The 22,801-nt window shown below is 42.4% G+C and overlaps 2 pseudogenes; both read right to left on the bottom strand.

The window, feature by feature from the left end:
• Nucleotides 1–10,495: 10,495 nt before the first annotated feature.
• LOC136390046 (U1 spliceosomal RNA) lies at nucleotides 10,496–10,647 on the bottom strand (annotated as a pseudogene).
• A 5,115-nt stretch (nucleotides 10,648–15,762) lies between these two features.
• Nucleotides 15,763–21,774, bottom strand: LOC136388316 (small ribosomal subunit protein uS10-like; annotated as a pseudogene).
• Between the last annotated feature and the right edge of the window lie 1,027 nt (nucleotides 21,775–22,801).

Genomic DNA, 22,801 nt, shown 5'->3' with positions numbered 1-22,801 from the left:
TGAATTCAGAAAAAATTAAGTCAGCCAGAGAATTAGTTATGCAGCAATTACAGGATGGACATATAGAAGCTTCTAATAGTCCATAGAATACTCCTATTTTTGTTATTAAAAAGAAATCAGAAAAATGGAGGCTGTTACAGGACCTTAGGGCTATAAATACTACTATGGAGGATATGAGGTCACTACAGGATATGAGGTCACTACAACCTGAGCTCCCTTCACCAGTCGCGGTACCTCATGAGTACAGTGTGATTGTTATAGATTTACAGGACCGCTTTTTACTATACCATTAACTACACAGGATTGTCAGAGGTTTGCATTTAGTTTGCCATCAGAAAATTTTAAACAACCTTATGAGAGGTATCAGTGGAAGGTGTTGCCCCAGGGAATGAAAAACAGTCCCACGCTTTGTCAAAAATTTGTGAATCAGGCTTTAGAACCAATAAGAATAAAATATCCTAATCTTTACTTAATTCACTATATGGATGACATTTTACTTGCTCTGCCTGATTGGGAAAAATTACATAATATTTTACAAGAAACAACTCAGTCTTTACAGAATTTGGATTAAAAATAGCCCCGGAAAAAATTCAAGTACAACCACCTTTTAATTACTTAGGGCATATTCTGTCTATAGACATTGTCAGTCCTCAGAAGTTACAATTAAGAAAAAATCATTTAAAAACCCTAAATGACTATAAAAAATTATTGGAAGACATTAATTGGATTAGACCCTATTTGAAATTAACTACAGTAGAGCTTAAGCCATTGTTTGATATTTTGAGAGGAGATGCTGATCCAACTTCTCCTCGAGAGTTTACAGAAAAAGCGGAAAAAGCACTTAGAAAAATAGAAGAAGTAATTAATAACCAACATTTAGTCAGAGTTAAAATAGAGAAACCATGGCAGCTTGTGATTTTAGCCACTGAACACACTCCTACCAGATGTTTGTGGCAGAATGACCCTCTAGAGTGGCTTCACTTGACTGTTTCTCACAAGAAAGTTATTATGCCCTATACTGATTTGGTAGCTACTCTTAAAATTAAAGGAAGAAACCACAGCAGAGAGTTGTTTGGTAAAGAAATGATGGAGGTCATTGTTCCTTATCATAAGAATCAATTTCAAGCATTATTACAGCTAAATTCGGAATGGCAAATTGCTTTTAGTAATTTTACAGGGCAGGGTTTTTTTTGTTTTTGTTTTTGTTTTTTTTTTTTTTGTATTTTTTCTGAAGCTGGAAACGGGGAGAGACAGTCAGACAGACTCCCGCATGCGCCTGACCTGGATCCACCCGGCACGCCCACCAGGGGCGATGCTCTGCCCACCAGGGGGCGATGCTCTGCCCCTCCGGGGCGTCGCTCTGCCGCGACCAGAGCCACTCTAGGGCCTGGGGCAGAGGTCAAGGAGCCATCCCCAGTGCCCAGGCCATCTTTGCTCCAATGGAGCCTTGGCTGAGGGAGGGGAAGAGAGAGACAGAGAGGAAGGAGGGGGGGGGTGGAGAAGCAAATGGGCGCTTCTCCTATGTGCCCTGGCTGGGAATCGAACCCGGGTCCCCCGCACGCCAGGCTGACACTCTACCACTGAGCCAACCGGCCAGGGCTACAGGGCAGGTTTTATTTCATCTTCCTGCTCACCCATGGCTGCAATTTCTAAAAAGACAATCAGTAATTTTCCCCACTAAGACTTCTAGAAATCCACTGCCACCACCAGCTGCACTGGTTTTTACTGATGGCTCATCTAATGGTAAAGCTGTAACAATCATAGGGAATGAGCATGTTATCACTGAAACTCAGGAGAAATCAGCACAAAAAACAGAAATTATTGCGTTATAACAGCATTTCAAAAATTGAAACATGTTCTCTTTAATTTGTTCACTGATTCATAGTATATAGTTAAGATGTTTCCTCACATTGAAACTGCCTCCTTGCCACATCATCAAACCACTACTTTTTCACTTTTAAACAGCCTACAAAAGCAAATTCACTCCAGAACTCTCCCTTTCGTTATCGGCCACATTTGCTCTCACACTTCTATTCCAGGACCACTACACGAAGAAAATTGTCTTGCTGATTTTCTTACACAGCAAAAGGTAGTGTTCACAGCAGTCGAGGAAGCTAAGCTTTCACATGCCTTACATCATCAGAATGCATCTGCACTCCGATGGCAGTTTCAACTATCTTGTGAAGCTGCTCAAGCTATCATGCATAGCTGTGACACTTGCCCTACTCACTTTCCTAATTGTAGTTTTGGAGTTAACCCATGAGGACTCTGACCCAATGACCTTTGGCAGATGGATGTCTGTCATATTCCATCTTTTGGCAAACTTTGCTATGTGCATGTTTGTGTTAATACCTTTTCAAATGTTGTCGCTTGTACTGCATGAACTGAGGAGGCCTTCAAGAATATAGTACAACACTTTTTCCACTACTTTGCTATTCTAGGCATGCCAAAGGCCATTATAACTGATAAATGCCCCTGCATATATGTCAGCTGTTTTTAAAAGGTTTTGTAACACCTTTAACATTTCACATGTTACTGGCATCCCTTATAATCCACAGAGACAAGGTATAGTAGAAAGGGCTCATCAGACCATGAAAATGCAGATTCAAAAACTACAGGAAGGTGAGTTAAAATATAATTCCCCACATCAGCTTTTAAATCATGCTTAAACCAATGGCAAAGTGGAAGGATTTATTAACAGGTCAATGGAAGGGGCCAGATGTAATTCTAAGGACAGAGGGTATGCTTGTATATTTCCACAGGATGCTGACTCTCCTCTCTGGATCTCAGACCGGCTAATTCTCCACGTCTCACCAGAGGCCTCTGCTGCCACTGCTGCCCCCTCCTCATCTCCATCCTCCTTATACGTCCAGCCCGAAGGAGACTCCTGTGCCACCCACGTCACTGGTGACTCTCCAGCAAAGGCCATCAAGGAACTCTCCATATGATCCTGTTACTAGAGCGATGCAACGACTGTCACTACAGAAAGCTAGACGACCTCCCTATCGTGGTCAACAGTTGGCTCGCTGTACTCAAACTGTCAACCCACCAACCTGGGACCAGTTGATGGCGTTGTCTGAGAGGGCTGATTTAATTTGTGACCAACAAAATATGTACTGTAACCCTACTACTATGATTATTGCTATGCTAGCTGTACTTTCAATTCAGGTACTTACTGTTGAGGCTATTGGACAAAACAAATCTTATTGGGTTTATATTCCAAATCCACCATTGGTTAAGCCTGTTACTTGGGGAGGAAATGATATACCTGTATTTAATAATCATACTAAGTTTTTGGGAGAATCATCTAGTTCTTTTATTATGCATAAAACGAATTCAAATTTCTCATTCCATGGAAAAATGAATAATGTATCTATATGTTTTATGTTTAATAATACTCTCAAGATTCCTGAATGTTTTTCTACTACACTTAAGACTATTTTAACTGACTCTCCTAAAAGTAATAAACCTGGGCGCATAACCAGAGACTTATGGTCTCTCACAATTTTAATGCCTGGAGGCCCTGACCCCATGAGTATAATCCTGTTACGTTGCTTCCTAAGGGATTTCACCCATGTTAACTTTATCCTCCAAAAAAGGCAACTCAAGATCCTTACTGGTGGTCTGTGGAGAATAGACTTGGTTTCCCCTATGGCAAGAATGTGCATATTCCAATTATATGAATTATACTGCATGTGCTGTTAATTTCACTGTACAAGATTGGTCTAGTCCTTATTTTGAATATGATTATAAAAAATTAGTACAGAAAATGAAAGACGTTTACAGTTGGACAGATTAATATAATCCTTTAAATAAAAACATAACACATTGGCAGTCTAATGGATGAATACCTGCACACTTATCAGAAAGAATCAACCACCAGATATCAAACAAAGCTTTGGCAGCTAATTGCAGCTGCTGCACTCGCGCATATGGTTAGGCCTCACCCTTATCCTGTTCAGGATATTTTTGTTCAGACTTGTGTACAGGCTCCTTATGTACTCTTGATTGCTACAATGGACAGTAATCTTTCTGTTATCACTTATAATTCTATGTTTAGCATTTCCTGCACTCACTGTGTTTTAACAAACTGTCTATCTTATGATACCAAAGCTCAAGCCATGTTTATTTTGCACCAGTCGCCTTATGTAATGTTACCTGTTATTCTGTCTCAGCCTTGGTATGATGACCCAGGGTTGCATGCATTACAGACTGCTTCTGAAGCACTTGCTCGCCATCAAGAAAAGTGATTTATTGCAGAATTAATTTTAGGAATTACTGCTCTTATTGCTATTATAGAATCTGTAGCTGCTTCCACCACCGCTTTAGCTCAATCGGTTCACACTGCAAATCATGTAGATAGTTTATCTCGCAATATATCTCTTGCCTTAGCAGTACAGGAGACTATAGATAGGAAGTTAGAAATGAAAGTGAATGCTTTAGAGGAGGCTTTTATTCACATAGGTAATGAGCTGTTAGCTATGAAGGTTAGAATGACTCTTAAATGCCATGCAGGGTTCAAGTGAATATGTGTGACTCCTCTAGAATACAGTCTATCATAGCATAGAATAATATACAGAATCATTTATTAGGTGTATGGAATAACAGTGATATTAGTTTAGATTTGAAAAAAATTACATCAGCAGATACAAAATTTAGAACATTCAGGCTCTTTAGTCTCTGCCTCAGAAGTAGCTAATCAGTTTGTTGAAAATATTAAAAGTATGTTTTCTATGCATGGCCTGACCTCTTTGGCTACTGATATAGGCATAATAATAGCTGTGGTAATTATTGCTCTTCTTGTCCTTCCAGTCATCTTCCGACTCTTAAACAACAATCTCCGGAAAACAGCGGGGCAAATATAAAAGCTTTATTTAAAAAACAAAAAAGGGGGAGATGTCCGAAGTGATCAATGGCTGCTCCTTGACACAGTCACAGCAAAGAAAATCAACAACTGCTGGTTGACACAGTTACAGCAAAGAAAAGGTGAAACGATACTTCCCCCTTTAACTTTTTGAATTAATTTGGCCTTTTATCCCCCCTTTGTCTAGGTGTGTGTGCTATCATTTATGGCACAGGGATAATAGCACCTGGCGTTCCCTGTAGATTCGTAGTAATTTCTTTGGAAATGAGACAGAGGGTGTGAGTTCCACAGAAAAGCCTGTAAGCCCCTTTGCCTGGGCTCATAGACATAAGAGGCTGGCTATGATATCCTTGGAAAAGGGTTAAGTTTGTAGGAGAATTCCTTCCTATTAATAATGTTAGAAAAAATAGATTGTGACTTATGAATAGGTAGGAAAGAGTGACTATACACAGAAGCACCTTTCAGCCTTCACTTAATTCATTACTTTACCTCCCTAGCCTTTTCATGTGGTACAGTAGAGAAACTTTCCTTTCTTCCTGCATACCTGACCTGCAGGTGGTGGAACACTCCAAGAAAAATAAAGTTAGAACTTAACTAGTGTATGAATATAGTAGACAAATAAAATTTGACTAGACAATAGGACATTAGGTAAGGTAGAGTTATTAATCAGTACTGACCTTTTAGAAATTTGTGCCAATATTGTTGTTGCTACTCAAGTTATTGTATAACTATACTTAGAATGACTTACCACCTGATTTATAGCTTATAGAAATGAATTAACTGTTGCCTAGAAATATGTAACCATAGTGAAACAAAAACAATTATTAATCGATGTATTCTGAATACCATGTGATTGTAATTTAGTGTGTGTGTATAAAAATAAAGCTAGACTAGCCATTGGCAGAGATGCCTGGCAGTGAATGCTAAAAAAGAATTTGGCTTTCTCACTCGTTTTGTGCTGACGCCGTGTCTTCCTGTGGGATCCCTGAATTCCCCCTGGTGCTGGACCCCGGCAGGGCTCCTTGACTACCTGAGGATCCTGTGAGATTAAGAGCCAACAGTGCCCTGGCTGGTTGGCTCAGCGGTAGAGCGTCGGCCTGGCGTGCGGGGGACCCGGGTTCGATTCCCGGCCAGGGCACATAGGAGAAGTGCCCATTTGCTTCTCCACACCCCCCCCTCCTTCCTCTCTGTCTCTCTCTTCCCCTCCCGCAGCCAAGGCTCCATTGGAGCAAAGATGGCCCGGGCGCTGGGGATGGCTCCTTGGCCTCTGCCCCAGGTGCTAGAGTGGCTCTGGTCACGGCACAGCGACGCCCTGGAGGGGCAGAACATCGCCCCCTGGTGGGCAGAGCGTCGCCCCTGGTGGGCGTGCCAGGTGGATCCCGGTCGGGCGCATGCGGGAGTCTGTCTGACTGTCTCTCCCCATTTCCAGCTTCAGTAAAGAAAAAAGAAAAAAAAAAAAAAGAGCCTACAGCAATGGGAGAAATGATGAAATTCACCAGACTATTGCTCCTTCCCATCCCTTAGCCAGGACAACCCTGATAAAGGAAGGAACCCAAAGGTCAGCACAATTGACCAAACTTAGGCAGTCTGTCACCTTAGCTTCAGACACTCCTAAACAGGTTTTTACCATGTCCCAGACCCTAATCTCTCTCAATCCAAGACCACTGAGCTGACTCGCATCAAATCTCTACTTTAAAAACTTTCACATCACCTTCCCCTAAATTTAAAGGGGCGTATATCTCACCTTCATGTATATAAAGACTCAGTAGATGTGAGGTCCTTTAATAATGTCTTTCCCTATCTTTATACATGTTTAACCTTGTCCCCATGCCAAAAGGGCTGGAGGCCAGATCGAGGATGCATACTGTGCTGGGACTCATTAATCACAGATTATCTATGAGTCAGGCAGCTGCTCATCTGATATGGGACCTATCTGAGTATAAATTTCTACCACACAAAAACAAAGCAAAACAAAAACTGCGGTGCTGGTGAACACCATTCTGTTGACTGTTGGTTTCATTACTATTGGTCTGGGTGTTTTCATTGGTTTGCAATCTGGAGGCCAAACCCTCCAAGTAAGCCATTGTAATCAGACATGGCAAATGCTGAAGTCCGCATCTATCCAGTTTGGCTAATACAAGCCCTATGACCACAAAACACTGTCAGTGACAAAACCAGCAACTGAGGGGAAAGGCCCATAGCAATTGGCCAAATTGGAGGGCTCTCCTCCAGGTTAATGCCACAGCTCTAATGTCAGCCAGAGATATTTTAATTGGCAAACAATCTGTTATCTATTAACAACATACTGCCTCCCAGCTCTATCAAAGTCCTGGAGATAGTAAACAATTTATCTATAGTGGGCCTTTCAAAAGTAAACTAAAGAACTCAGAACCCCCAAGCCCAAACACCTTTTGTATCAGGCTCTCACACTTTGAGCCACTATCCACCTGCTCTAGTCACCCCAGGGCCAAGTATCAAATCATCAGGTACAGCCCCTATGACCCACATCCTGCTGAAGTTATTCAAGCCAGCTAATCTAAACTCTGCTCATCTTGTCTTGTCTGTTCCTTCCCATCACAGCCACAATAAAGACTCTTATTCTTACTCCCCACCCCCAGCCCTACTCCCTGTGCCTCTTGATAAGCACTGGTGCTTCCTTGCATGGCCCCCTGTGCCAGGACATGCTCCTTTCTTTGAGATCTATAACAACCTAAGTTTTCAATGTCACTGATCTGTTGGCCTTCTTGTACCTAAATAATAATAAAACCTATATTTTAAGATACCCAAGCCATAAATTCCTGGCCACTCTAGCCTTCAGACTCATCAAAGGAAGAACCACTCTTCCTTACCCCATGCCCATGGTGTCCTCCTCTCCCATATCAGCAATGCTGTCCCCTGCCTGGAGTCCTCCCTTCTGGGCTAGGGACAGCTCTTTTCTCCTACTGTTCTGTGGATGGCTGGAAGGGTGAATTCAACTGCCTGCTGTTTACCCAGAGCTGTGTATCTGGCTTCTCTGTGGAAGGACCCACCAAACAGGAGGAAAGGGGAGAGCCTCTCAGAATTAGAATTTAATCTTTAAACATAGGTATATATTTGCACCATACATCACATTTCTGCCAATTTAGAAAGGCCTGGTAACCAGCTGATTTTTTAAATTTAATTTTATTTTTGTGGCTAAATTGATTAATAATTTATGCTGACTGTAATCTGTCATCTATGTGTTATTTCCAGTTTTACTGAGAAATCATTGGCATACACACTGTGTAAGCCTAAGATGTACAGCATGATGATTTGCTTTCTTTCCATTTTAAAAGGCAGAGGTTGAATTTTCTTCTACCCTTAATATTTCTTCACTCACTCCCTTGAGATATCTGAAGGCAACATGAAGAAACCACTGCTAACATGAAGAAATCACTCTTGCAAGGGACAATCAAGACATCTCTCAGAACCTTAAAATTACTTCCCTCACCACACTCAGAAGTGAACATATGTGCATGTGCATGTTGTACTCTCACTCTCACCTACAGGCTGATGGGATGAGGAACTCTGTTTCTCTGAATGGGAAAGGAGGTGCCCACCGCGACCACCAAGAACTGATGACGTGGGCTTTCTACATCTCAAAGGAAAGAACTCTGTCATAGCAGAGTGCTATGGGGACCAGTGTACCCTGCTCAGACTATCCCTGATGTTGAGATTGAGCTCTGCTCTTTGAAAGTGACTCAGATTACTTTTTCATCATTGTATTGATACCCCAGATTATCTCTAATTATCTCATCATAAAACTTTAAAAATATTTCAAAATTAAATTAATTCTAAGCCATTGGAATTTCACTGGGTTGTTTCTTACACTGGTCACCATGGACTCCTCTTTGGTGGAGCTAACTTCTCACCATTTTGATTTTAAGCTGCTCATGTATAGAGACTTCTATTTCTTTTGTTTTTGTTTTTGTTTCATTTTTAGAGACTTCTATTTTAATATGAATAAATATCAGTTGCTCATTAAATGCTTAGACAAGTACGTAAAGTATGTAGTGTTGTCTCTTATCAACTCATATATCTTCAAGTTAAAACCATATAAAATAATGTCAATGAGTCAAGGATTTCCAAATTCAGTTAAGAAACCAGGTTCAGTTACCAAAAATGTGGGCACAAGATGTTGATGTAAAAACACACAGCTATCCATTGTGTGTCTGTCACATATCTGTGGTTTTATCAGTGTGCTAGAGCTGATCTCCCAAGGCCTCTGCTCAGAATGGCCTGTGGGATAAATGGCAAAGGAGACAAGTTCTTCCATTTCTCAACCCATAACTGATGCAAGCTCTGTGTTAGGCAACCAAATTGGAAAACCAACTACAGATGACCCAAAGCAAATCCTTTAACCCTGAGATAAATGTGTCCCAAATTTTCTAATTTTTTGTGTTTCACTTATATGTTTTACTAACACTCTTACCAGTTGGTCTTTCTAGGTTCAAGCTACTCAAAGTGTGATCTGTGGGCCAGTAGGTTTGATCTCTGGGAGGTTATTGGAAATGCAGAATATTAGGTCCCTACCTGTAGACCTACAGAGTCAGAATCTGCATTTTAATATGATTCCAAGGCAAAGTAGATTCACCTCAAGTTTGAGAAGCACTGCTCTAGAAGAACTAAAACAAATATATCAATAAAAAAAGAGAAAGAAGAACCACCTAGATTTTTAAGACTAAAGCATTTTTAAAGATCTTAGTGTCCAACCTTGTTATATTTTTTTAAATATCTTTTATTGATTTTTAGAAAGAAAAGAAGGGAAAGAGAGAGAGAGTGAGACAGAGAGAGAAACATTGATTTGTTGTTCCACTTATTTATGCATTCATTGGATGATTCTTGTATATGCCTAACCAGGGATCAAACCTGCTACCTTGGTATATTGGGACAACACTGTAATTTGCCAGGGTAAGACTTTATTTTTATTTTTTGCAGTTTGTGCTAATTGGGAATTTTTTTCCCTCCCATCAAATTTTGGAAAAGGTAGCATAGTTCAAGTATAACACTGGAAGAAAAAAAACTTCTAGTTATTTGAGTTGTTGGCTCCAATGAAGCTAAGTCAATAGTGACTTTCTGGTGTACATGCAAAGTGCTGTACAATGACAGAGAAATAAAAGAGATTGGGTGTATTTCAACCAATACTAGTGATGTGGAACACAAAAATGTAAAATCAACATGACCAAGCACTTCAATACCTTGCTCTCTCTCCAAAATTGAAATAAAAATACAAACATGTGTACCAGCTGTTTCAAAAATAGAAAGAACCCATTGATTCTGTTCAGGAAGATCATAGCCCATTGTGGTAGCATTCTTTTATTTTTATTTATTTATTTTACAGAATTCTTCCTACAACACAGCATCTCTACATTTCTACTCTGGGCTAGCTGGGTGTTTAGTTCCTTGTCAATTAGGCACCTATAGGACAAAACACTCTTATTTTTAAGGTTGAGAGTTTATAGGTTTCACTCCTTCACTTCATCAGTACAAAATCCCTGCAAGGGCTTTGTTGAATCAAAGGATGCTTCTGGGACTGCTGGGCCTTCAGGGACAACCAGGGAAAGTGTAGAGGGGAAAAAGCAACATGGGTCTGCCTCTTATACAACAAAGCCAGGGGGAAACATGAACACAGTCTTCCACTAGCACAAGTTTTACGGTAGAATTTCCCATATTTTGGGAAAATGCAAGGTTCAGCACATCTGGATAAGCCTTACCCTGAGAAAACCACCTTCGTGATTATGGTATCTCTCCTGCCAGGTAGATACTGTGGTAGCATTCTTTTTTGCTATGTTTGTTTTGTTTCTGTTCTGCTTGTTCATTTATTTATTTATTTATTTATTTATTTATTTATTTATTTATTTTTATTGATGGTTTTGAGAGGGAGAGAGATCTATTGGTTGATTCTAGTATGTACCCTGACCAGGGATTGAACCCACAACCTTGGTGTATGGGGATAGTGCTCTAACCAACTGAGCTACCCAGCCGGGGCTTATTTTGCTTTTTAAATTCAATTGTTGATAGTTAGGTATTCTATTGTCATTTTATTGTTCATATTTTTTTAATCTTTTTTTTTTTTCTTCTATGTAAAGAAGACCCTTTAACATGTCATATAACACTGGTTTGTTGGTGATTAACTCCTTTGGCTTTTTCTTGTCTAGGAAGCTCTTTATATGTCCTTTAATTCTAAATGAGAGCTTTGCTGGATAGAATGATCTTGGTTGTAGGTCCTTTCTTTTCATCACCTTGTATATTTCTTTCCAATCTCTTCTAGCTTACATAGTTTCTGTTGACAGTCTTATGGGAACTTTCTTGTAGGTAACTAATTGTTTCTCTTTTGCTGCTTTTAAGATTCTGTCTTTGTTTTTAACCTTTTGCATTATAATTATGCTGTGTCTTGGTGTGGACCTCTTTGGGTTTATCTTGTTTTAGACTCTGTGCTTCTTGGAATTCTATGTTTATTTCCTTCACCAGGTTAAAGGAATTTTCTGTCATTATTTTTTCAAATAGGTTTTCAATTTCTTGCCCTTTCTTTTCCTTCTAGCACCTCCATCATGTGAATGTTGGAATGCTTAAAGTTGTCCCAGGTGTATTTATTTATTTATTTATTTATTTATTTATTTATTTATTTTTTAATTTAATGAGAGAAGGGGAGGCAAAGACAGACTCCTGAATGTGCTCAGACCGAGATCCACCTGGAAATCCTACTAGGGGACAATGCTCTGCCCGTCTGGGACCCTTGCTCTGTTGAAACCAGAGCCAGTTTTAAGCACCTGAGGCAAAGGCCATGGAGCCATTATCAGCCCCCAGTGTCAACTTGCTTCAATTGAGCCATGGCTGCAGGAGAGGAGGAGAAGTGAGAGAGAGACAAGCAAGAGAAAGAGGGGTGGAAAAACAGTTGGGCTTGTCTTCTGTGTGCCCTGACCAGGAATTGAACCCAGGACTTCCACACACCAGACTGATGCTCTACCACTGAGCCAATTGGCCAGGGCCCCCAGTTGATTTTTAAATTCTTTTTTATTTTTGATGTTATTCTGATTCGGTGTTTCTTCCTTTTTTATATTCCAAATAAATGATTTGATTCTTCACTTGATCTACTCTACTGTTGATTCCCTATAAATTATTCTTCACTTCAGTTAGTGTATTCTCCACTCTGATTGGTTTTCTTTTTATGGTTTCTATGTCCCTTTTTATGATTATTATTTCTTGTTGAATTTCTAAGTTCCTTGAGCATCCTTACAACCAGTGTTTTGAACTCTGCATCTAGTAGACTGCTTGTCTCCATTTTGTTTAGTTCTTTTTCTAGAGTTTTGTTCTATACTTTCATTTGGGACATGTTTCTTTGTCTCTGTATTTTGGCAGCTTCCCTGTGTTTGTGTTGTAGGTTTCCTGTAGGGTCCAGTGGCACAGCCTCCCTAGTCACTCAAGCTGGGTGCTCCAGGTGCATCCTTGAGTGGGCTGTATGCACTGTTCTGTTGTAGTTGAGCCTTGATTGGTGTTGGAATCTCTGGGAGAGATTGACCCCCAGGCTGATCAGCTTTGAGGACTGGCTGCAACTACAGCAGGGGAGCTGCTGTGCAGGAGTTGATCCTATAAAGCAGAATTTCCTTCACTGGGGCTTTGGTGCTCCCCATGTATGCCCTTTGAATGTGTTATTCATAGAGGTGGTAAGATTGGAATCTGAAATGACCTGAAGTTGTCCACCAGGTGCACTGGCTCTGGAATCTTCCAGGAGGTGCAAGGTCAACCACTGTCTGTACCCTATCTGGGACCACCAGCATGAGCTATAGAGTGATCTTCAAATGGCTTGGAGGTACCCAGAAAAGGCCTGGGGCCAGTTAGCAAGAGATATGGTGTATGCAGAGGCCAGATACTGCTTGTTTGAGAGATTTTAGGAAAGTTCAAAGCATGAGTCAAGAGAGGCCAGTTGTATAGAAGAGCCACTGGAAGTAGCTTGGGTGTGCCTACAGGTTGGGTGGGGCAGGATCTCAGGGAACTCCCTGGGCCAGGAGAAAGTGTGAACAAGATTCATGGAAACTCAGATACTGCACCTGACTGCTGATTCTGTTGGCAGTGCTTGGAGGGGCAGTCTTAGAAATGGACTAATGGCCTCTGCCAGCACTCTTGTCTGGCAGAAAGCTGCCCCCCAACTCTTGCCCTGGTGCCCCATAATCTAGTTTCTCCCTTTATGTTTCTGGTTCCTTTAAAGCTGCTGCTTAGAACTCAGAGAGGGTGAGTTTGAGAAAGTCTGTGCATGGACCCTTTAAGACGGGTCTCAAACTCGTGGCCTGCGGGCCGCAGGCGGCCCGCCGAACAATTTTGTGCGGCCCACAGACTAATCCACGAAGTTCAAGAAAAGTGTTGCGTAACAGTTGCCTTTTGTAGACCTAGTGCAGCCCGCCGAACGGCTGTGATCTTGCTCTGCGGCCTACATGCTGAGTTGAGTTTGAGACCCCTGCTTTAAGAAGAGCTTCCTGGCCCTGGCCAGCTGGCTCAGCAGTAGAGCGTCAGCCCGGCATGTGGAAGTCCCTGGTTCAACTCCCAGCCAGGGCACACAGGAGAAGTGCCCATCTGCCTCTCCACCATTCTCCCTTTTCTTTCTGTCTTTCTCTCTCTCTTCCCGTCCTGCAGTCAAGGTTTCAGTGGAGCAAAATTGGCCTGGGCTCTGAGGACAGCTCCATGGCCTCCACCTCAGGCACTGGAAAAGCTCCAGTTGCAATGGAGCAATGACTCAGATGGGCAGAGCTTTGCCCACTGGTGGGCATGCTGGGTGGATCTTGGTCAGGCGCATGTGAGAATCTGTCTCTCTGCCTCCCCGCTTCTCACTTCAAAAAAATACAAACAAACATACAACAAAAGAGGAGCTTCCTGGGATTCTTGCCCTCCTCCATCTCACTCAGCCACAATTCCCACTGATTTTTACATCCAGAAGTAATGGGGACTTCTCTACCTGGCTTTGGAACCCTGTGCTGGGAGGCCTGATGTGGGGCTGGGACCCCTCACTCCTCAGAGGGAACCTCCACAGCTGAGATTCCCTCCCAAAATTAAACTGTCATACATGGCTGTAGGACTAGCGCATTCCACACCTCCATACCTCCTACCAGTCTTCATGTGGCTTCTTCTAGTGCTGGGATTCAGCTGGTTTGCAGGGTTCAGCAGAACCGATACCTAATTTTTTGTTGAATTCGGCGAACCAGTTGTTAAAATGGCACTTGTAATCAGGGTTCTCTCTAAGGTGGGGTTTTTCAAAGATGAACATAATGTCTTCAGAGAAGAGAAGTTGCCTGTTTCTAATATATCAAACACAATGACTGTTATTCTAATCTGCCTACCTCTAAAGAAATGGGATCCTACTCCTATAGTGAAAAGATAGTTAAGGATAAATCACACAGCTGATGATGCTCAGATAAAGGCGAAAATTACAAGTGAGGATGCCAACCAAGAAGCAATATGAAAATATCTTAAATAACAGTTTTATTGTTTTTTGTCAGGTATTATTTAATATTTTTTCATTAATATTTTAAAATTATTTCTTATAACCTAGTTTTGTGTACTTCTTTTATTGTTTTTTTGTTTTGTTTTGTTTTGTTTTTGTTCTTTTTACAGGGACAGAGAGAGAGTCAGAGAGAGGGATAGATAGGAACAGACAGACAGGAATGGAGAGAGATGAGAAGCATCAGTCATCAGTTTTTTGTTGCGACACCTTAGTTGTTCATTGATTGCCTTCTCATATGTGCCTTGACCACGGGCATTCAGCAGACCAAGTAACCCCCTGCTTGAGCCAGCGACCTTGGGTCCTCCGCATCCCAGTCCGATGCCCTATCCACTGTGCCACCGCCTGGTCAGGCTTATTGTTTTTATTTAAGCATTAAATAAATAAAATAATAAACTACGTTTTGGTATGTTGTTGTTTTTTTAACTTAAAACGGTCATTAGGGCAGAGAATCCCACCACTGGCTTCTTCCTTAAATCCCTAGTTATAGGACTTCCATCCAGCTAGATTTCAGGTGGTTCTGAATGATGATTGTTCTGTAATTTAGTTGTAATTTTGATGTGGTTGTGGGAGCATTTGAGTACTGCATTTACCTATGCTGCCATCTTGAATGGAAGCCTGTGGTAGCATTCTTTCTACTAGAAGCAGTCAGGTAATGAAGAAGCAGGGAAGAAATGAGCTTGAGATGAATTGATGCCTTTCTTCACTACTGTGTGCAATGACCGCAACTCTGGGACTGAGCATTTGATAACAAATGAGGATTTTGGAGCCAGATAAACTTGGTCCCAATTCCATCTGATATGATAATGTGCTACGGGAGTATAAGATGTTATCACCAGGGGGAAGTTGAAAGAATGGTGCACAAAGACAGTCTGTACTAACAGTTTGTGTTGAAACTTCCTGTAAGCCTTAAACTATTTAAAAATGAAAAAATAGATGTAAAAACATCTTATCTGATATTTGTTTTAGAGCCTAATGCAACTTTTTCTTGATTTTTTTATCTGTAAAATGGTTTTAGTAGTCTAAACCATAGTAGTTACAATAATTATAGTAACATAACTATATATACCATGATTGTATGTACTATATATACTAGATTATGGCCTCATATATATTTAATTTTTGTTGTTATTATTGTTTTGTTTGTTTCTTTGTTTGTTTGCTCATTGAGTATGCATTCCCCTTTCTTCAAGGAATTATCCATTTGTATTTAGTTTTGTACTGAACAATCAGTCAGTGTCCTCTGTTCTCTTCCCCTAGACACAGGCATGAGGTTAAAGGAAGTTATGACTCAAAGTAAACCAGTCTAATAGTATCACATTCATCTGTGTATAATAGACCATTATTTTTTTATTTAACAACTGATAATCAATTTATTAAAAAGGCTGATTCAAGCATCTGCAATGGTGACTTCATCCTCAAGTGCTGGCTCAATACTGGAAGTTTGATGGAAGTAATCTGTTTAACAATCTCAGAAGGGCTGTGCAAGTCAATGAGATGTTTGTGGATCCTCATCTGAAACCAATCCCAAGACTTAGAACCTTTCCCACAGAGTGTTTTTCTTGTAGTGATTCTTAGAGCCTTGGTAGGCATCTGAAAGGGTCCTTTCACTTTGAGATTCTTTTCCTTTGCACCTCTGATCAAGTCAGCACACACCATCTCCAGAGATTTTACGTTGTGGTTGGTTAGAGTAATTCTAATTCGGTGAATCGCCACCTCTGATTTCACAGGTGTCTTTCCAGTATCTTAAAAGCCATGGCTGTGAAGCAGGTTCCTGACCAACTTGTTCCTCAGCAAGAGCAAACAGTGATGAGTCAGGAGCAGGAGCGGGTGGAACACAATTCGCTAGAAGAGCAACAGCGTCTTTCTGAAAGAACTAATAGACCATTCTTAAATTTAGTAATTAAATGATGTTATTTCTCGTAGTTCTGGGTTGAGCTACTATAACAAAATTGGGTGGCTTATGAACAACAGAAATTTATTTCTCACAGTCTGGAGGCTAGGAAGTCCAAGATCAAGGCACCAGCAGGTTGGCTGTCTGGTGAGAGCTCTCTTCCTGGCACATAAACCGCCATCTTCTCAAGGTCCTCATGTGACAGAAAAGGGCAAGGGAATTCTCTGAGGTCTACCTTTTAAAGGCACTAACCTAATTCATAGATTATCCACTTTTATGACCTAATTAGCTCCCAAAGGCCCCAATTACAAATACCATTGCAGGGTTTATTAGCATTTACCCTATGAATTTTTTTTTTTGTATTTTTCTGAAGTTGGAAACAGGGAGGCAGTCAGACAGACTCCCGCATGCACCTGACTGGGATCCACCCAGCATGCCCACCAGGGGGCGATGCTCTGCCCATCTGGGGCGCTGCTCTGTTGCATCCAGAGCCATTCTAGCACCTAAGGCAGAGGCCATAGAGCCATCCTCAGTGCCCGGGCCAACTTTGCTCCAGTGGAGCCTTGGTTGTGGGAGGGGAAGAGAGAGACAGAGAGGAAGGAGAGGGGGAGGGGTGGAGAAGCAAATGGGCACTTCTCCTGTATGCCCTGGCAGGGAATCGAACCCAGGACTCCTGCACTCCAGGCTAACGCTCTACCACTGAGCCAACCGGCCAGGGCCTACCCTATGAATTTTGGTGGAACACAGTCCATAGCAGAATCTAAAGCATAGGTCCCCAAACTATAGCCCGCAGGCCACATGCGGCCCCCTGAGGCTATTTATCCGGCCCCCACCACACTTCCAGAAGGGGCACCTCTTTTATTGGTGGTCAATGAGAGGAACATAGTTCCCATTGAAATACTGGTCAGTTTGTTGATTTAAATTTACTTGTTCTTTATTTTAAATATTGTATTTGTTCCCATTTTGTTTTTTTACTTTAAAATAAGATATGTGCAATGTGCACAGGGACTTGTTCATATTTTTTTTATAGTCTGGCCCTCCAACAGTCTGAGGGACAGTGAATTGGCCCCCTGTGTAAAAAGTTTGGGGACCCCTGATCTAAAGCATAGTCTTTATTATAGTAAGGTCAGTGGGCAATGGAAGAAGGTCACATGGGTTTTCTAGCCGGGAACTTTGGCTAGGACCACCCACAGCCAAGCGCACCAAAAGAAACTTCCCAAGAGTCCTTTGGAAAAAAGCAACCGTCTGCCAGCCAGTGAGATTTCATCACGTCATATTAGCTCGACCACCCTAGGGACCCTTTAAATATCTCTCACATGGGTCACCCCTTGCGACTTCTCTGAGCCCTGCCCCCCAGGACCGGAGAACCTCATTGGGCGGGAAGCACTCTGTACTCAATAAAGCCTTTTTATTATTCCACACTTCATGACTCCGACCCCTTCCTTCTTTCTCGGAGAGGAAAAATACCTTACATTTTGGTGCCAAAAACCCGGGAGGAGTTGAAGTCCACAAGGACCACTCTTCTTCCCTTCCCCTCTGAGAAAGAACCAGGATCTCCGACCTTCCACCCACTTTGGTGCACTGTGCGGTAAGTCCCCTGCCTCCAGCCTTCCCCTCAGTTCTTTCCGCCGAGACTCCCTGTCCGAAAACCGTAGCTACGTCATGGACATCTTTCCATCTTAGTGTGTGTGTGCCCATAAAGACATCCCGAGCACATCCACTTTTCCTATCTGTTCGTGGCCAGAGCTTGAGTTTTGGGATGCCAGTTCTCAACTCTGACCACTCTGAGGACTGAGAGCGGCTGTGGGGGCACAGGAATCTCCCTCCCTAAAGAAGAAGAAACTGTTCTTCTCCACTGTGGCCAAGCCACAGAACCCACTGAATTAGCCTCCTGAAGGGACTTTTGGTTTTAACACCCTCACCAATTTAACTATCGCCAAAAAAGCTGGGAGTTGGTTGGAGATCTCTTACATTTATGCCTTCTAATTATTTGCACGCCCGTCCTTAATCTCTGTGCCTCTTGTTCCACCATGCAGGCCCTGTTTCTGGCCAGAGAAACCTCACCTAAAACCTCCACTCCTAATCATTCCTTCTTTGCTCAACTCCCAACTCTCTTTCCCTCCTGCCTGACTTCTGGGGGGCGCCCCTCTCTAGGGACTTTTCTCTGGTCCCTCTGTGGACCTCTTTTTCTCAGGTGTCTTCCCTCTGAGAGCCCCCTCCCCTCCCTTCGCAAAATCCTGTTTCTTATTCACCACTACCAGTCTCTCTTTCTCCTCCCCTACTGGCCAGGGGCCCCTCCCTTCTCCACTGTGTTCTTAAGTCCCTCCTCCATCAGGCCATTTTCAGCCTGGCATTGGCCCTTATACCAGTTTGCAGGACGCCCAACCCCAATCTGCTTGCGGGAAATTCTGGCCCTGTTCTGCCTTTGGCTCCAGCGTTTCCTGCCATATTTGGGAATTCCTTAGGAGCCCTCCCTCCTCCTTTTATTCTCAACCCCCAAGCCCCTATCCGGAACCTGTGAACACAGCATTTAAAGTTTTTAATGGTCCCAGCTAGTAGAAATAGGCCAAGGCTGTTCGCCAGGCCCACATGCAGCAGAAGGTAATGCTCCAAACCCAGACTCTTATGGCAATCCTGAGGCCAGCAGAGCAACAGGAGTAAGGCACAGGAAGTGCCCAACCCAAGTCCAAGCCACAAAGAGAAATCCCACCAGCAACTTGCTTTAAGTATGGTAATCAGGGTCATTGGTCCTGGTAGGGGCCCTGCCCACAGCTGCCCACTAAGCCCTGCTCTGACTGCAAGCAGCCCGGTCACTGGTGGGGCGATTGCCCCTTTGGGCAACAGGCTTTTCCTCAGCACCCCTACATGGAGGACAAGCCACCCGAATGGGAAGGCCAATCCAGCCAAGTGGGCACATCGCTCAAACTTCTAGGACACGGCCTGGACTCGGAGAACCCAGGGTATGTATGATGCAACTAGTGGGTAAGTCCATCTCATTTCTTGTGGACATAGGAGCTGCCTTCTCTTTTTGCATCACACTCTGGACCTCTAATTCCCTCACAGATCTCAGTTATGGGAATGGATGGGACACCCTTTCTTTTCCTCTTTTTACGCCACTCCTGACATGCAGTTTTGCCTCAAGCTTGCCTCCATACAGGACCACTGGCAGTCGAAACCACTGGACTCCATCCATCTCCAGCTCACCAAAAGGCTGGACTCTACAAATCCCCCTATTACTCCTCTTTTTTTAAAATTCTTACAGGATCTCATCCACGAAGTTTCTCAACTCATGGCCAAACAGATGTTCCTCCTGACACCCCTCAAAGCCACTACCTTCTGATCTCCCCCTCCCCATGATGCCCCTAATCAGCAGGAAGGAGCCAGATAAATAAACAGTACCCCTATTCTATTTAACACAAAAGGTCAGAATGTAAGGTTGGTGGGCAATAGAGGAAGGTCACAAGAACTTTGGCTAGGACCGCCCACAACCTAGTGCGCCAAAAGAAACTTCCCAAGGGTCCTTTGGAAAAAAGTGACCGTCTGTCAGCCAGTGAGATTTCACCATGTCATATTAGCTCGACCACCCTAGGGACCCTTTAAATATCTCTCACACGGGTCACCCCTTGCAACTTCTCTGAGCCCTGTCCCCCGGGACCAGAGAACCTCATTGGATGGGAAGCACTCTGTACTCAATAAAGCCTTTTTATTATTTCATACTTCATGACTCCGACCCCTTCCTTCTTTCTCGGCAGGGAAAAATACCTTACAATTATGACAATGAATTGCTTCCCCAGAGTATGTTCTGAATGCTATAGATACTTGCATATGGTGGGAACATTCAAGTCCTATCATTGTTGTATCCATCAACTTGAGAACATAAGCTGAGTATGTATTTTCAGATGGCAAAGAGGTGACCTCTTTTCTACCCACTCTCCTATTCCCAGCAGGTTGAAGATAGACTTTAACCAGATCAGAGTGAGGTCATTGTGTTCTTATGTGCAAACCTGACCCAGAAGCAAGCCATTAAAAAATAATTTAACACTATGTTCTAAGCCAAAAATATAAAAAATTTAAAAAAAATTTAAATCCCCTCAAAATAAGAATATAACCCCCAAAGGGAAATACAGTTCTTGTTGGCAGAACATGCCTCATAAATATTCTGTTTTCTGTATGATGCTACTTGTTCTGTCTCCCTGGTAAGACTCTGTCTGCCCATCTCAGTTAACCTATATAGGCTTCTCTGAAGTATCTCATTTCATTAGTGAGAAAATGTGGTGATAACTGACCTTACATTTCCCAATGCTCTTTCCTGGCAACAACTAATGTGGATAAATTAAAACTTAGTAAAATGTCCTGTAGGGAAATGGAACTAGAGCAAAAGTCAGATAGATAACCAAGTGCTGATACAGACATTGGGGGTGGAGGTCGTGGCAGGTGGAACCATTTCAACTCAAATGCAAAAGGCATCCTGTTAAGGAGGAGAATTTGTCTTTGAATGGTTCTTCCCCTGTCATGGATCTGATATCGTTTTAGTGCCTACCAATTTTCTAGACATTATTTTTGGCTTAGGATACAAAACATAAATATTCCTGCCTTTCTGGGGCTTACACTCTAGTAGGGGAAGACAGATATACATATAATAACATGTCAATTAAGTTTTGTATTAGAGAGTGATGTATTTTGAAAAAAATAAAATGGGTGATGGCGTTAGGGAGTGCTGGGAGATAAGCAATTCAAAATAGTGTCTTGTCAGGGAAAACTTCATTGGGAAGTTGACATGTTAAACCTAAAGGAAGTGAGGGAGAAAGGTGAGCTGATCTGCTGGAAAACAGCCTTCCATGCAGAGGAAAGAGTAACTGGTAAGGCACTACAATGTCATGGGAAGCTGATGCTAGAGGAATGGGGAAGGGATCAAAGTGGTAAGAGCAGAGAGAAGGAGGTGAAAATGGAAGGAGGTGAACTGGGAGAAAGAGAGAGGTCTTGTGGGGCCTTGTAGGCTATTGAGAGATCTCAGCATCCTGCTTACACCGTGACCATAGCTTCATTAGTAAGTTCTGCCCTTGGCAAAGCATCCCGTTCTCATTTACCTCCTGGATCAAACTGGAACCGACCCTGTGAGGTGGAGAGAACAGTAGGTGTTGTTGAACCCACTTTAACCAGACTCAGAAAATATTGAATAAATCACCAACTTCTCAGACAGTAATGTGACCTAGATTGGATCTTGTGTCTCTGCATTTCTAGACCTTTCTTCTTTCCACCATATCTTGATTTTTATTCCAGAATATTTATGCTATTAAAACAGAGAGCAAATAAAAATGTGGAAACTCTAGCTCATATTTAGCTTAGATACAGCCTCACTTTTGTTTCCTGGTCCATTTTACTCTCCACACCTGCAAAGGAGAACAGTTACACACAGCTCACCCTTCTTCGGGCACCATTCATGTAGACCACAGTGTGAGTGGTGGCCCCTGAAGTCAGCCAAGTCCTGGTTCTGCCATTATCTACCATCTTTATGCGTCTTGACTTTGTCTCTTATTTCTAGTTTAATACTACCCCACATTTGCCCCATGAACTCAATGGTAGAATTCTATCTTCCCAGTTTTGAGTCTCAGCATCCCCTAGATAGAATGTGCTTTGCACTGATGCTTTGATAATCCTGCCTTGAGACTCATCTAGAATTATTTGTCTGGTAGGCATGTCAGCCATTCCTGTTCCCTCCTGGCCCTAGCTCCTATGCCTAATGAGAAACATGGCAGTTCCCTTCTATTCCATCTATTTAGCCCTGAGAAAATTAGCTCATCCCCTTTGACAGTTGGTATTTATCTTTGATTCTTGTGTTTATTTCAAACTTCCCTAAGCCTTGGGTTGCAGGTTCTTCCTGTATACTGTTTTTTCCAGGTCTTTGACAGTATTTGTCACAGATCCCAAAGCCCAAGCCACTTTGATGAATGAAGTCTTCAGAAATGGACCTTAAACGGATAGATCTGATAAGCTAATAAACTTTGTTATGGGCTGAGCAAATTTCCTCTTATGCAGTCTTCTCCAATGGAGGTGGGGGACTGTGCTGGGGAGGAAATTGGCTACTTTCTCAAAGGTCTTTGTGTCCCTAGTCACTGCTGCCATTTACAGAGGGGTGACTGCAGCCAAGTATTTTCCCATGCTCCACCTCCTGACTTCTGAGTTAGTTAGTGAATATGAGAATTGCTAAAGTTACAGAGCTGAGATGTCCAACAACAGATTGCTTCTGTGTCCCCAGTCACCATGAGAGCTGTTTCCAATATTGATAGTGTTTCTCCACTGAGAATGCCCCATCCTTTCTCAATTAAACCTTGTTTTCCTTCCTCTAACCCTCCAGTCCTGGATCCTCTTTGATCGCATTGTTCTCTTAACCTAGAGCTAGTAAGCTGCCTTCAGAGGAAACAGAGCACCCTTTATTTCTTAACATATGAAATAAAGATCTAAGAATGTGATCACTGGCGACACCAAATATGGCAGCACAAGTCCGAGCCATCCGAAGAAGCGCAGAGTAGGGCAG

The sequence above is a fragment of the Saccopteryx leptura genome, chromosome 1, assembly GCF_036850995.1.
Source record: "Saccopteryx leptura isolate mSacLep1 chromosome 1, mSacLep1_pri_phased_curated, whole genome shotgun sequence".
NCBI classification, from domain to species: Eukaryota; Metazoa; Chordata; class Mammalia; order Chiroptera; family Emballonuridae; genus Saccopteryx; species Saccopteryx leptura.
The sequence above is the reverse complement of the archived record's forward strand: the minus strand, read 5'-3'. Positions and strand labels throughout refer to the sequence as shown.